A 15,425-nucleotide genomic window follows, 5' to 3' on the forward strand; every position below is an offset into this window, starting at 1 on the left:
AAATATGCCCAATATGTACTTCCGCGATGACAATGTTATATACCTGTATTTTTTTCAAAGACCATTCCTTTTCAGGAAAGGTTCCATTTACCCATTGAAAGAACTAACTGATGGTTCATCCAAGTTGGGGTGAAATTAACTATTCTGATTTTTTTTAAGGTTCATCCTAAGAAAATAAAAAGGATTTTTAAACATTCAAAACAATTAAATTTGCTCGAGCAAGTTGCAGGCCTAATTCTTTATGGAATTTACAAAATTTAAGCACAAGCTTGTATTAAAGTTCTAATGATATATTTTAAAGTGCTTTCTCGATTATTATTTGAGACTTACCTTTTATTTGGATGGTTTGCATATGTCTAAATAAGCTCAGTAAGTTGTACCTTTTATACCATTTGTTCCGGTCAAAAGTTCAAAAATGTCTTTTGCATAGTAATAATAAATCAAAGCATTTTCTGTCATAACATGTGACACTAGCCGAAATCATGATTCAAAGTTTCTTTCGGTGGCTAATTGAAAACAACATCATACATTGTACATGTTAAATATTATACAAAAATATATAATATATACATAACCAAAATAAAAAAAAAATCAGCGCTATTTATCATCTTAAAATGCGACACGTCCTTCAACTGCTAGAAGCTTATACGGGTAATATATGTCCAAGTATGTTTGTGAACTTCGTGACGTCCTTATTTTGCATTGCTGAAGTCCGCTCTTTTAAAAATTGTCCGTTTGATGTTGAATGCTTAGCTATCCCAATCATTCATATCATATCCCCGAATATTTTGGAATAGTTGCTGGTTCTATTTTTGTTCTAATGATCTTATGATTCGGAAATTTTCAAAGTTGGTTTAGTTAACCTAGACCTCATAAGAAAAATCTGAAACTCATTTTTGTAGCATTTTTATTCTTTATGGAATGAACTAAAGATATATTTGGTATCTCTTTAGCTGACAATGATAATTTTATAATAAGAAAGGTGTAATTTGGATTCAATTTTCTTCCTAATATGGCCTTAAAAATCATACAAATAATGATGTTTTTATCAACTCTTTTGAATATGTTGATACGTGTTTTCAAAATTGCAGTTCTTTTATTAACTAGGGCCTGAATATCAGTGAGTTCAAATAACCATCCAATTATATGAATGATTTACAAGAAGTAAAAAACATTAATAAGAAGTTTAAAGCGAGTATAAAAATATTAAAACAAAATAGCATGCACTTAAAGTATACTGTACTGAAATTTCCATTTCATTATTTTGAATTTGAATAATATCGGTAATTTATAAAATAAAGATATATTCGAACTAATTTCTAAGTATATTTATGATGTATGTTGTCGAATTAGTAATTTGCGAATATGCATTTGTAAAGATATGTATTCAAGCATATGAAATCACCATTTAAATAGAAAAAAAATTACGGACAAATTGAATGCTTTGAAAGTACGTGAAATAGCCACTCAAATAAACAGAAATCCGTTTTAATTTCAAAAATATCAACAATAACACACAAAATAAGAAAAATGGGGATACAAGAAAAAAGGGACAAAAAAGAGAAAACAGGGAATCGAACTTATTTGTCAACTGTACCGGTGAGTATCATACTTTAAAATCAACTTATGTTGATATTGATATATTTGTATATATAATAGACATCCTAATTGCAACTATTTCATAGCCAAGAGGTTTCATCGATGTGTTTGTTATTAGCCATACATAACAGACTTCAAGGAGGGGTTCGATTCTTAATGAAGGCACATACATATTACAAAAGTTAAAGGTAAGTCTTTAAATTAATTCCATAAGTGCACAGATATCAGTAAATCAGCCTATTCAAAGTAAATGAAATTAAAAACATTAAGAAAACAGTTAAATATAATTTGGTGATTCCATTTCAACGACAGATTTGGGTAGCGTTGGTTCTAGAAAAAGAAACCTTAGCTGACGTCACGGCAATGGCTTAAACTATTACAATACCTCCTCTTTTCGAGTGGATAACGAGTGATTCGAAAGCAATAGAAATGTAACTCTTCTTGAGGTTTAGGTTAAAAAAATCGATAGTATGACTATTTCTCTAACCATATTGATTAAAAATGAGGCGGAAAATACCCAAGTGACAATATCAAAATTCATAATTCGAGGAGAAACCCAGACAAAACCATGACAAAAGCGAAAAAAGAATAAAAGACAAACATGAAAATGACATTCAACATCCCCGCATTTTTATTGGTTAACAATAACATTGAAGGACCATGAACACTTTTTCATTATGTTTACCACCGTCATGAGTGTAAGGTATGATTATTGTAACATTCCCTTTCTGCAAGAAACGTACAAGCTTAGAAGAGGAGTATAGAGGAACAATCTTGGGATCTTGAAAGATGGAATTCAAAAACCCCTCATTTTTGTTGGTTTACTGTAACATGGAACCTGTTTTGGTGATAAAGACAAAAATATTGGTCCGTGGTATATTAAACTTACTGCAATTTGTGTAATTGAACATTAGCCTTTTGTCCAGTCTTTCCTCCTATATAAGTTTCTGGGGTAAAAACATTTGGTTGCTTCGTTTATCATCAATACTTATGTATTCTATGTTTAACTATGTATAAAAGTCATCTATGAATAACTGGTAAATTAAGACAGGGATTTCGTTACAACAAATTACGACAATTTTTTTTTAAACTGTTGTTTTTATGCCCCTGTCCTTCCGTCCGTCCGTCCCGTTATGGGTATATAGCTATTCCAGATAACTCCTCCTACAGTTTGAATGCTAGGAAGTTTTCACTTTGCTGGCTGTTTGTACATATATTGAAGGTGTGCATGCATGTGTTCAGGGTTTTGATTTTTATTGATATTTGAACGTTTGGGAGATAGTTGAACTTTGTCATTTTTTGAGTATATACTTGCATAAGAGGTGATAACTCCTTTGAATGCTAGGAAGTTTTCACTTTGCTGGTTGTTTGTACATATATTGAAGGTGTGCATGTGGTCAGCGTTTTGATTTTTATTAATATTTGCTCTTTTGGGAGATAGTTGAACTTTGTCCTTTTTTGAGTATTTACTTGCATAAGAGGTGCATAGCATTTCCGGTAACTCCTCCTACATTTTGAATGCTAGGAAGTTTTCAGTTTGCTGGTTGTTTGTACATTTATTGAAGGTGTGCATGTGGTCAGGGTTTGATTTTTATTAGAACTTGCTCTTTTGGAGTATATACTTGCATAAGAGGTACATAGCGTTTCCGGATAACTCCTCCTACAGTGAACCATAGACCTATGTGCTCCCATGCTCAACTTTGTGTATTTCAAAATAACACTTTGAATCTGTGGGGCATCATTTATGTCTCCCAGACACACTAATATCTCAAAGAAAGTCCTACATTGACTTTGTTATAATATAGTTACTTCAGAGTGGAGTTCGGGGGCATCACATTGTCTAGTTTGTTGTTGTGTTCTGTGTCGATCTGATGAGTCATGCCCGTCCCAACTGATTTTCACACTTTATTCTTATATTCTGCTAGTACATCACTGTCCCAATTAGAGGGAGGTTTAACCCCGACACATTCCTTATGTGCCTGTCCCAAGTCAGTAGCCTGTAATTTAGTGGTTGTCGTTGGTGTATGTCTGCCATATTTGTTTTTCATTTTATGTTTTCATCATACATCAAGACGTTGGTTTTGTCAGACCGGGTTGTCTCATTGGCAATCATACCCCATGTCCTTATTTTTATATTAATGATTTATCAAATAATTTTATATGTAGTGTGGTGTTTTGATAACATTTGAATTCTTGAAGATAGATGTTTCAATCTTGAAAAACAACAGTTATATTTCTTTATGTCAATACCATCTGGTGAAGTGAAAAAATGAAGAACATTAAGTTTGTTTATTAAAGATCTTTCCCAATCGTCCTGCTGAGGATCATTCCATTGATTGTTCTGTTCAAGCACATGAATTTTCGTACGAATGAAGTCATATGGAATGTTGTTCAATTGTACGATGTTTCATTCCATTGATTGTTGTTTGACTACCCTGGGACATTTGATATTATAGTATACTATTTCAAGACATACCGTATTTATACATCCAACAATACTGACTAATGGATTCATCTTGAAAAACAACAGCTTTATTTATTTCTGGCAATGCCATCTGGATGAAGAACATCAAGTTATAGCTTCTTTGTAAAAGAGAGGCGACAGATACCAAAGGAATATTGAAACTCATAAGCATAAAAAACAAACTGACAACGCCATGGCAAAAAACGAAAAACAGTACACAAAACACAAAACACAACATAGAAAACCAAAGACTGAGCAACACGAACCCCACCAAAGACCGAGGGTGATCTCGGGTGATCCAGAAGGGTAAGCAGATCCTGCTTCACTAGTGGCACCCGTCGTGTTACTCATGTAAGTACAAACCTATTGATAAGTCTAATTCGGTAGGTCTCATTCGAGGAAACATGTAACATCGCTACTGTGTCATTGAGGCTGGGCGCTGGCTTGAGCCGTTACTAAGCAGATGCTTTGAAGCCTAATTGGTTACATTAAAGCGAAGCAGAGAGAACTAGTTGGTGTCGACGAGACAATAAACTTGCTATTGTCCGAATAGTCATTAATTACGTGAAATTATTATACAGGAAGTACGGGAAAATATTTGCTTCTGTTTTGAAACTAATAACCGGTATATAGTATTTTTACGGGAAATGTTTGCCTTTAGTAAATAGTTCATACCCAGTAAATAGTTTTTGAAACCATGAACCGGTAAATAGTCTTTTTCAGACAATTTCGTAAAATTAGTGATTTTTGTTCGTCTATAAAGAAAATACATACTGAGGTATAATAATCTGGCGTATGTAACCCCCTTCTCGTCAAGCGGCATTAGACTTGATTACACATACCTAGAGTATCACTGTAGAGACATAAAATGCGCATCTGGTGCAGTACAATCGACATTATTGGATGGTAATTAGCTATGAAAATCATACATCGGCGCGCTTATGAATACCCTGAAATATGACAAGTGAACAAGACTTTAAACGATTGTACTTCCAATCCCAGCATTCCATACCAGTAGTTTACGCCACGTATTACTAATACAGGAAACAGTCAATAAAGAAATAATAATTATTGATTTTCTTCGTCAGTATTACTGCGTATTTGTCGATAAAACTTCGTAAATATGTATTTTATGTAACATAATAAACATATTAAGGTGACAAGTCAAAAATCGCGAATTTTCCCTTTAATAGTAAATCTACTTCTGGGTAAATCTGCTGGTGGACTGTAAGTCCCAATGATATCACTAGCCCAGTAGCCACTACTAATTCTGCACTGGCGTGATAATACGGTATTATTGAAATTTGCTGTTATGCACTTTTTTTTATACCATTTTAAATTAAGGAATGTATCTCCCTCATCCAAAGTTCTGATTCCTTGTCCAGATTTTGGCTCTTTGTGGTTTGATCAGCTCTTCAACATTTGCATTAGGTTTTGGATTTTCACACATTTTGTCATCGGGCATCACTGACGAGACATTACTTGTCGAAATGCTCACCTGGTGCAGTAAATATACTTACATCATTTTATCAGTAAAGTCACTTAAAGAAACCAAACAATATTTTGAAATTTGTCCAGCAAATATTTGATTTTTTGTCTGTTGGTGAGTCTTATATGCAATGACGACCAATTCAATGAAATTCATCGTGGTTTAAAAGAGTAATCCCTGAAATGAAACTCAGCGATTAGAGGGAATCATTTTGAAGAAAGGAACTTAATTGTCAGCACTAATAGGGTATTAAAAGAAACAGATAGCTGTTGAGTTTTTTTTTATATATATTCGTCGTTCAATGTTGTTGAAAAGAGATATGTGGTATACATGTATGCCAATGTACAGCAACCCAACGACAAAAAGAACCAAAAGATATCTAGAGGACAACATACATTCTTCACCAAAAGACATACAATGTGTCTAGCTTTTAATCGTCCCGAGTCTATATAGCTATAAAAGTTATAAAATATTTAACCAGAAACAACCAAAGATCTACCATCAACACCAGATTTTCGAAATAACAAAAATGAATATTAAGATATGACAGAAACAACCACAGACGAGGTTCCTGACGCTGGTGTTAAACTAATATTTCGAGATCTCATCCCCCTTTTCAAAAAATCTCGGTTAATGGACTAACAAAACGTACAGTAAAGTACATACAAAAATTCCGTACAGGAAAATAACTTAACTCTAAAATAACAGTAAATTGATAAAAATTGGTATACCGATTTTAAGAATGCTCGCAGTTACTGAAAGCAAGCCCGAAGTACTAATCCCGCTGATCAGAAAGCATGTGCTCTAATATCGGCTACTGCATAACGACATTCAGGGTACAGAAATGCATACGGATGCATATATACTCAATCAATATATATTGCTAGCGTAATTTTGTAGATCTAACATTGGTGTGTTTAATTTGAGACGCACATATGGAATGTGTTGTGTTAGCCCTGTATAACCCATGGTTATCCGATGGAGAATGTCAGATGTAGAGTTGTCACAAATTTAGAAGTAACATTATAAACATCCTATTACGACTGACAAAAATAGCTGATCTGCAAGGCATCCAATCTACATGCATGCGACTGTACATCGTTATAAACCTAGGTAGAGCTGACGAGGAAAGGCATCACTAGACTAACGAAATCTATATTTTATTTATACTAGTTGGTCGAGTAGTTCAAGTGGTTGGGCACAGTGCAGACGAGTTGGCAAGATGTCACAGAAGCATGGTTTCAAATTCCGCAGAGGGAAGAGCAAAAATTTGCTAACGAAAATTAGATTCAACATTGTTAGGCTAAATTTGAAACGAAGTATATTTAATTTGTGGTGTTCGCCGAATATAACCCTTGGTTATCCGATGGAGAATGTCAGTCGTTATGGTGTCACTTTTTTAGACGTATATAATAAAACATACTGATGTGACTGCAAGGTAAGTCCCGATGTAAGTACATGTATTAATCATCCTTTACGATTGACAAAAATAGCTGATCTTCATAGTATTCAATCTACATGCCACCACATATCATATATATGTCATAAAAGTAGGTACAGCTGACGAGGAAAGGCATTATTCGACAAATGCTTTATTTTATATTTTGGTCGATTAGTCTAAGTGATTGGACAGAGTGCAGGCACAGTTGCCACGATGTCACAGAAGCATGGGTTCAAATCCCACTAAAGGGAAGAACAAAAATTTGCTTGCAGATCTAATACTGATGGGCTAAATTCGAGACGAATTATATATGTATTATATGTATATATATATATATATATATATTAATTGTTTAGGCGTACTTAACATAATCATTTCTGTGACTGTATCTTACGATCCTTTACGATAGATAATTTAGCTAATCTGCAATCAATTCCATCTTCATGCCTAATATATCATGTACTGTTTTACAACTCTTAGAGTCTACAGGCGAGGAAAGGTAACACTAGGCCACCGAAAGTTGAATTTTGTTCAGTCTAGGTGGCCGAGTGGTCTAGAGCGCTGGACACAGTGCAGGCGGTGTTGTCTCGATATCTCAATAGCATGAGTTCGAATCCCGGCGAGGGAAGAACAAAAATTTGCTTCGGCAAATTTGCAGATTTAACATTGTTGTGCTGATATTTAGAGTGATTATGTATATTAATATAAATATATCTAAACATAATTATTATCATATTGTGTACTTCTAATTTAATTCCATGTTGAATTGTGTTTGGTCGATGAAGTTCAAGAGTTTGAACATTGAAAATTTTAAATTTTAAATTGCCTTATATTCCGTTGAGTCTTTTTATTTGTATATCAACACTTATACTAAGTAATGATTAACTGTCTTTTTTCACTAAAAAGATGAAATGACATCATATTAAAAGACTTGCATTGTTTGTAACTGATAGAAAGAAACAATCATTGATTCTCACCTATTACTGCATATGGTAGGTTACTAATTGTGAGATCTTTGTAACCATCGACTGACAACATATTAAAAAACTGAGTGAGTAGTAAATAAAAATGAAATGAATTAATGATAGACTATGTGTTCGAATAAACTTTTTTAAATCATATTTTTTTTAACATAACTTGATTGATCTAAGATCTTAGCTTACATATATTCTCATTATAATTTCAACAATCAGAATGTTTAGTTCATTTCAAACCAGAAGCAATACAGCTTATATAGGTATAACAGAACTATACATGTATATTATAACAGAACATTTTAAATACAAACCCGGAATTGTAAATTCATAAAGTTGTGTTGCTCTCACATTGATAAATACTGACTTTATTCAATATTTTTTTCCATGTCTTTAAAAATTGAACTTAATACAAACATAAAATTGTCGCCAAGTCACCTTTAAGTAGAGAAGACCTTGGACAATGTATTGACCTTACAGCTCATATGCCGTTTTGAACTTAGTTGATGAGTTGAAGGATATATGCGTCGAAATCATGAAAATGTCGTGTTAATAATGCCTCAAGACGTTTTACATTAATATCAAATTAAATATGTCCTAGCATACCGTTGGTACTACATTATATCTTCCGTCATTTATTACATTTTCAAGGATAAAAACAACAACAACAACAACGTTTGATATTATTATTGATGAATAAATGTATCCCTGACAAAATCTTCGACATGCACGTTCAATGAGCGACTTGTTTGGAGGTAGGCCTTTCACGAAAAAGACACATCCAATGCATTCGAAAGTTTCTACCTTGCAGGGTCATGTTTTTAAATCATATAACCTGTCCGTTTTATTCAAACAGTCTATGAATCGTATATTCTATATATAGTAATGTCTGTTTTTTTAAAGCTGGGATTGGTGAAATTGCTTAGGTATTTTTTTTCGTGCGATTATAGTTTGCTTAACGTCTAGTGGCAATATTTCTCCTATATTCAGAGTAATTCTATTTATAAGTATTGCTACGGAACCATTGGCTGTACCACAGTATTATTAACCCATGATCCTTCAGTATTATTAACCCATGATCCTACAGTATTATTAACCCATGATCCTACAGTATTATTAACCCATGATCCTAGATGATATTTTAACAGACAGACTCATAGTCATGAAGGACAAGAGATATTGAGGATGAATAATAGATGTTGGATATACGTCAATGCAACAGCGATCAACAACACATTGAAATAACAAAGACGGTTTTTCTTGGCCCAAAACTTGACTGCATTTTATTAATAAGATTCAAATCAACACGAAAATAGCTAATTTTCAGTTAATAAAACATCCATTTATTGACTTCATGCAAAAAAAATGTGAGCAATATTAATAGTTTCAAGAAATAACAAACACCCTTTTTTGAAGAAAAAAAAAACCCGTTACGTCAGATGAAATTTTGTTGTTACGTGGTATGCATCTTATCTGAGAGATCGAAGATAAATTCCCAGTCAACATTTCACTCAAAGCAAAGCAAAAAAATATCGAAAATTTAAAAATAATAGTTTTTTGCCGTTTATATGCAACGCAGGTGCTTTTTGTTACAGTCTGATATAACAATAGTTTAATGTTAAGGTTGAAATTCGATTTTTCCAAAAAGCATTATCATGGACCATATACTAATATGAAAAGCAAAATTAAGAGCCTATAAACAGTTGTAAAATCGGGGCTTTTGAGAAATCATTTCAATCTTTGTCTGTAGATAACATTTTGGTTGAATGAGTTTAAATCATAGAACAAACACTGCGGTGTTGCGCGTAGTTTGGTTTCCATGAACTTGTAAATTGATTATTGTTCTTCCTCGTTTTACTAGATATAGATACTGTATGATTAAGATTTACCTCTATATTCTTGCAAGTGTATTCCAAAAAAAAAAAGTTAGTGACACGGTTCATACCATTTGGCATATATACAATAGTTTCAAAATTGCAGTTTTCTCTGTTCATATGCATGTACGTAGGTTAGTTTTTGTCCTAGTGGTTTATCTAAAAAAAAAATCAATGCGTATGCCTGATTTCACGGACTACAAATTAGAATAAGAAAATCATACTTTGTCAATTTTCCTGAAGGGCAGACCAATCAGACTAATCGGTATACATTTTAAAATTAAACCGGCTTTTGGAACAAATATAATTTTAAAATTAATGAAAAATAAATTAAAATATAATGAAACATACCAGAATATGAAGTTCAAAGCGTTTAAAACATTGATCTTTACGATCTTTTTAGATTTTTTTATAATGTCCACAAGAGCAAAATGTTCTATACATTCCAATTGAAGACAATACTCATAAACTTATGATATTATAAATTTCACATATTTTTAAAACATGTTGCATCGAGAGAAATCCTAGACTATTACATCGAATGTTGCTTATTACAGAATTTTTACTTGCATGAGCAAATGATGGGGACAAAATCGTGGAACAGGAAATGTTTACCCTTCCGGGGCACACGTGTTTTGTGGTCGGGTTCGTTTTGCTTATTGTTTAGCTTTCTAACTAGTTTTAACTCAATTGTTTATTACAACATACGAAGTATGCATAAGGAGCTGTGATACTATAACATTTTAATAGTAATTAAGGTTTTCTGTTTTCGGACAAAACTATAGTGCCTTTAAAAGCTTGGCGTCTCAATATTTGGTAGCGGTGCTGATGTTTGCGAAGGTTCGACCGTTTCCCGATTCGGAAGTGGCGTCTCTACATTTGGTAACAATGAAGAGCTCTGTGAAGGCAGGGGTGTTTCTCGGTTCGGTGGAGGAGTTTCTCGATTTGGTGGGAGTGTTTCTCGATTCGGTGGCGGCGTCTCTAAGCTTGGTACTATTGTAGTGATTTGCGAACACAGGTTGCAAGATTTTCTACATCTAGCCAATGAAAAATCAGTATCTTTACATACTTGAAAATGTTGTATCAGTATTTCACATTCGTTCGAAATATCTACACATTGTGTAGACTTATTTGTTGTTGCTGAAGTATCAGTATCACATAAACCGCATAATTTTGGACAAACAGTCTTTGCAGTAAAAGAATCTGTACATATTGGAAATGTCTGCAAAAGGTGGCCGCAGTTAGAATGATCAACGCACGTGGCAGAAGTCGTAGGTAAACTTGACGTCATTAACTGCTGGTCAGATGTAGTAATTCCAGTCGTTTTAGTAGTACTGGTCGTTACATTTATATCTGGCAACCCTTGTGAAAAAAGAATAACACAATTAAACGTTATAGTATAAGGATAATGAGATGTGGAATCATTGCTTAGGAAACAACTATCCATAAAGACCAAAGCGCATTGAAGATATGACAGGTCAACGTTTGGTCTAATAGAATCGGAAAAACAACTCTAAACGTATTTTGTTTATTTATATTTTATCATTTAAAATGGAGTTGAAGTATTATGATTACAAGCAAACACACAAACACAAACACACACTCAAATATATATATATATTAAATCTAAAGAAAACAACCAACCAGAAAACTATATCAGGTAATGGCAACGGATGGGTATCCAAAAGTAGCTGATATAAATATAACGGATTATTAGAAGACTTTATAAGTTTGATTAACTTGTGTCTCGTCATTTTTATATTTAAGCAAATAAAATATGATTAAAATAACGGATTAAAATTCACTAAAAATTACCTGACATAGATATTAGTATATAACATGCAAAGGATTTTCATGTTGTAACTTTTCATTGTAAAAAAAGGCTGACGCTGACAAAGACCATTTTCAATACAATAGTATTTCATCTTATTCAACAAAGACATGCTCACAAGTACACATCACACACTGAGCAATGCCAAACGTACGTTATTCCGAGTTATATAAGCTGTAATTGAATGGTAAGAATGTCGTGCAAAATTTGCTATTTCTTTATATTCGGGGTCTCTCAATTCTAATGTCCATTAGATAATTACCTGTCGTAACATTATTTGGATCGGCATTACACAGGTCTGTATCACAGCATTGTACTTTTACAGTTGTTAACTGTCTACGTTTTCCAAATATTTTTATTGGTGCGTATTGTCTTCCTTCGCACACCTAAAATGAATAAAATCTTTCATTTCTATTTAAAATAAAAGTAATTGTTTTAAATGGAATAACCATGTAAATAATCAGATTAAGGTTTCCAAAACTGTACTTAATTCTTAATCTACATATCCGACATGAATTTGGACGACACAACTTGTGCAAGAATGCTTCAAAAAGTATACATGATATAGTTCTGGTAAACAAAGATTATAGATTGTTTATGGTCACTTTACATTTAAGTTGCATTCATCATTATAACAACCCCGAGGGAGCTCCGGGGTACAGAAATTATCCCATTTTCTCGGTCAAAGGGGCGTCCGTTTGGCTATGATAAACGTATTAATACACAACCATGTCCGGTCGAAACGTGGACGTTAAATTCTTGCTCCGTGTGGAAAGAGTGCCACAATTCCCTCTATGCACATTAAGAACCCTTTAACGGGTCCGTAGGTGGACTTTTGTAATGCAATATCTGCCTCTATCCACCGTACTCTCATTTACCAGATGAAGTCTTAATTTCCCATTCTTCATCCCGAGGGGCAGAAGAACCTACCGACTATTTGTTCCCGTTATGAATATACACACACAAAATTTATAATTTTTTTTTCTTTTTTCAATTTTCAGTTTGAGATATTCACTCATTTACCGGTAAAGGAATCTCCTGTCCATATCTATACATAAAATCAGATATCCACTTATATATGTAGAAATCTCCTGTTCATTTCATATCTACAAATAAAAATCAGATCTCCACATATATATAGGAATCTCCTATTCATATCTATAAACAATCAGATCTCCACTTATATATAGGAATCTCCTGTTCATATCTATAAATAAAAATTAGATTGAGTATTTCAATCTGCTTTGAATGTTTGCTTTAAATTCCTGACATACAACACTTACCTCAGTGGAAATACACCCAGCATGATACGTTTTCTCTCCATTCATGGAAAATTCATGGATTCCACAATGCTGGAATATTAAAATTAGTACATGCATAATAACAACAGCAGTTCAAAATAATGCAATCTATTAGTAATTAACATTAGATCTTTAATTACTCCCGTTTAATAATTAAATATCATATTTTAGATAGATTGCAAATAATAAAAATTGGATAAGATCATGGACAAAAAAGAACAGATACGTCTACGTCATTTGGTCTCTGGTGGCGAGTTGTCTCATTGGCAATTATGCCTCATCTTCTTATTTATCTATAGATACCACTGAATGAAAATAAAGACTACTTGAAACCAGGAAATTTATCTAACTGTGCAGCTTCAAAGTACTTCAGTTACCAAATGAGAAAAGTTTTACATGAAAAATAAATAATGTGCATCACCTCATCTTGTGGACATTGTGTTGTAGCACCACACTTTGTTACATCGTGTGCGTAGTAACAAAGTCTACATGTCAGACCTGAAATGTATAAATATTTATTTAGTGTATTCATTGTTGGTAAATGAATAGCAACCTACCTTCTTTATTTGAGGAACACCACGTATTGTAATGCAATCATTAGAGATACTTACCGATAAAACATTCTATCTTAGGTTTTAATAAAAAAAAATAATAGCGGCACCAATTTAGGAAAAGAAAATAGAATCACTTTTTTCTTCTGTAAAGTGAACATACGAATCAGGTCAGTTATTTATGTGGATGGATAACAAGCGCATTATGTTTCTGTGAAAAAATTTCTTATAGAAAATTGCATTAATTAAGAGAACTAAAAAAAAAGAAATGACAAAGAACGATTAAATTATCCCGGTTACCTTTGGAAGTTTAAACTCCAAGATATCGTTTTGGGAATACACATGGATCTTGTTCCTCTTTTATTCTTTTTATACAAATAAATGACCTCTCTCTCTCTCTCTCTTTGTTAATATATTGACATGTAAAATATTAATGAGATGGTATGGAAAATAATACAACTAAATCAAAATCAATATTAAGTGTCAAATATGGAAATACAAACGGTGAATTATTACATTCTTATGTAGAAAAAAAAACATTATAAAAGAATAAAGAATATGAAAAAGTACTGGGAATCATTAGATATTATAATAACTCTTTGAAGTGGTCTAACCAAAAATGGTTTCAAAATATCTAGAACTTGTTTGATGTGTTATTTGCGAACACATCTGCCCACAACGGACTTAAAATAATACTGTAATGGTTATATATTACAATTTTTCAGTTCTTCACAATATGGAGAAATTAAAAACCCAATACAAATGCATGCATCACTAATAATGCTGAGCATGATGTTACATAATTAGTTATTTCGAATGCTAGATGGGTTATTCGTAGAAGAGATTAAATTACAAAAGCGTGCATATATCATATTTGTTAGTCGTTTATTGTTTTTGTTTTTTTACATAAACCAGGCCTTATTAACATTAATTTGGATTTAGTCACTGTTAATAACCCAGAGTTTATTAAATATGATAAATGTATTTAACCAAAAGAAAATCAACCTAGTAAAGCTAATAGATAGTCAATAATTGTCCATTTTTAGACATAAATGTATTTTGACAAAATGGGAAAAAGGATACTAACATTTACGACAAAACGATTTTTCTCTTGTCGCATTCTATGGCGTGTACATTTCACAACTTGTCAGGTTTGCTATAATATGTTCTAATTGAACTGAATTGAAAAAACTTAATCTTTTTCTTGTTCAAGTTTGCGGTCATCCTATTGGTGGCTGCACTGCCCAAGTATGTTTCAATTTTACGACACATTTCCTAGAAAGACAATCGTTCAGGTTAGCGTGCACGTAAAACTGATTTAACCCTACCTAATGATATGCCTGTAACATGCTTGGCTATCTGTACCATTTTTTATTGTCCGTTTTTACCGGCCAATTGCAACGTCATTTTAAGGCCAGAAGGGATCAGAAGGCAAGTGTACAATAAAATAGAAGTAGTATGCAGTGTTAAGGCATTATGATGATACCTTCGGGGATTAACATTTCACTAGCAGTGGACTGGTATTGACACACAGCTAGTAAATGAAAATAACATTTTTTGAATATCGTGCGTCCGAAGCGCTTTTCTGGATTTACCTTCATTAGGAACGATACAACCTACTTGAACATTTGAAATCCAGGGATGTATAAGTACATAGAAACGTAAGAAGCTATGACCAACTAATTCCCACCTTATGTGGATCTGTTTACTTTAACTATAGTATATAATCATTCACTTTTCGAATAATTTCGAGATCGTAATGCACCTCTATTTTGTGTATTTTGTTATTTGCCTACGGGAATATATTTGCAATGCTAACCTATATTTTTCCATACACTGTGACACAACTTGTATGTATTACTCAACAAATAAAGGGATGTGACGTATAAGGCATGCATAAA

At 32.9% G+C, this 15,425-nt stretch overlaps 1 long non-coding RNA gene across 1 annotated transcript; it reads right to left on the minus strand.

Annotated features, from left to right (window-relative positions):
* Positions 1-8,717: 8,717 nt before the first annotated feature.
* LOC127710957 (uncharacterized) lies at positions 8,718-13,458 on the minus strand. Its single transcript, XR_007986426.1, has 4 exons — positions 13,395-13,458; positions 12,956-13,024; positions 11,935-12,058; positions 8,718-11,203 (listed from the first exon to the last, which is right to left on the minus strand). It is a non-coding gene; the product is annotated as an uncharacterized LOC127710957 (long non-coding RNA).
* Between the last annotated feature and the right edge of the window lie 1,967 nt (positions 13,459-15,425).

Source organism: Mytilus californianus, unplaced genomic scaffold, assembly GCF_021869535.1.
Source record: "Mytilus californianus isolate M0D057914Y unplaced genomic scaffold, xbMytCali1.0.p SCAF_1, whole genome shotgun sequence".
Lineage (NCBI taxonomy): Eukaryota > Metazoa > Mollusca > Bivalvia > Mytilida > Mytilidae > Mytilus > Mytilus californianus.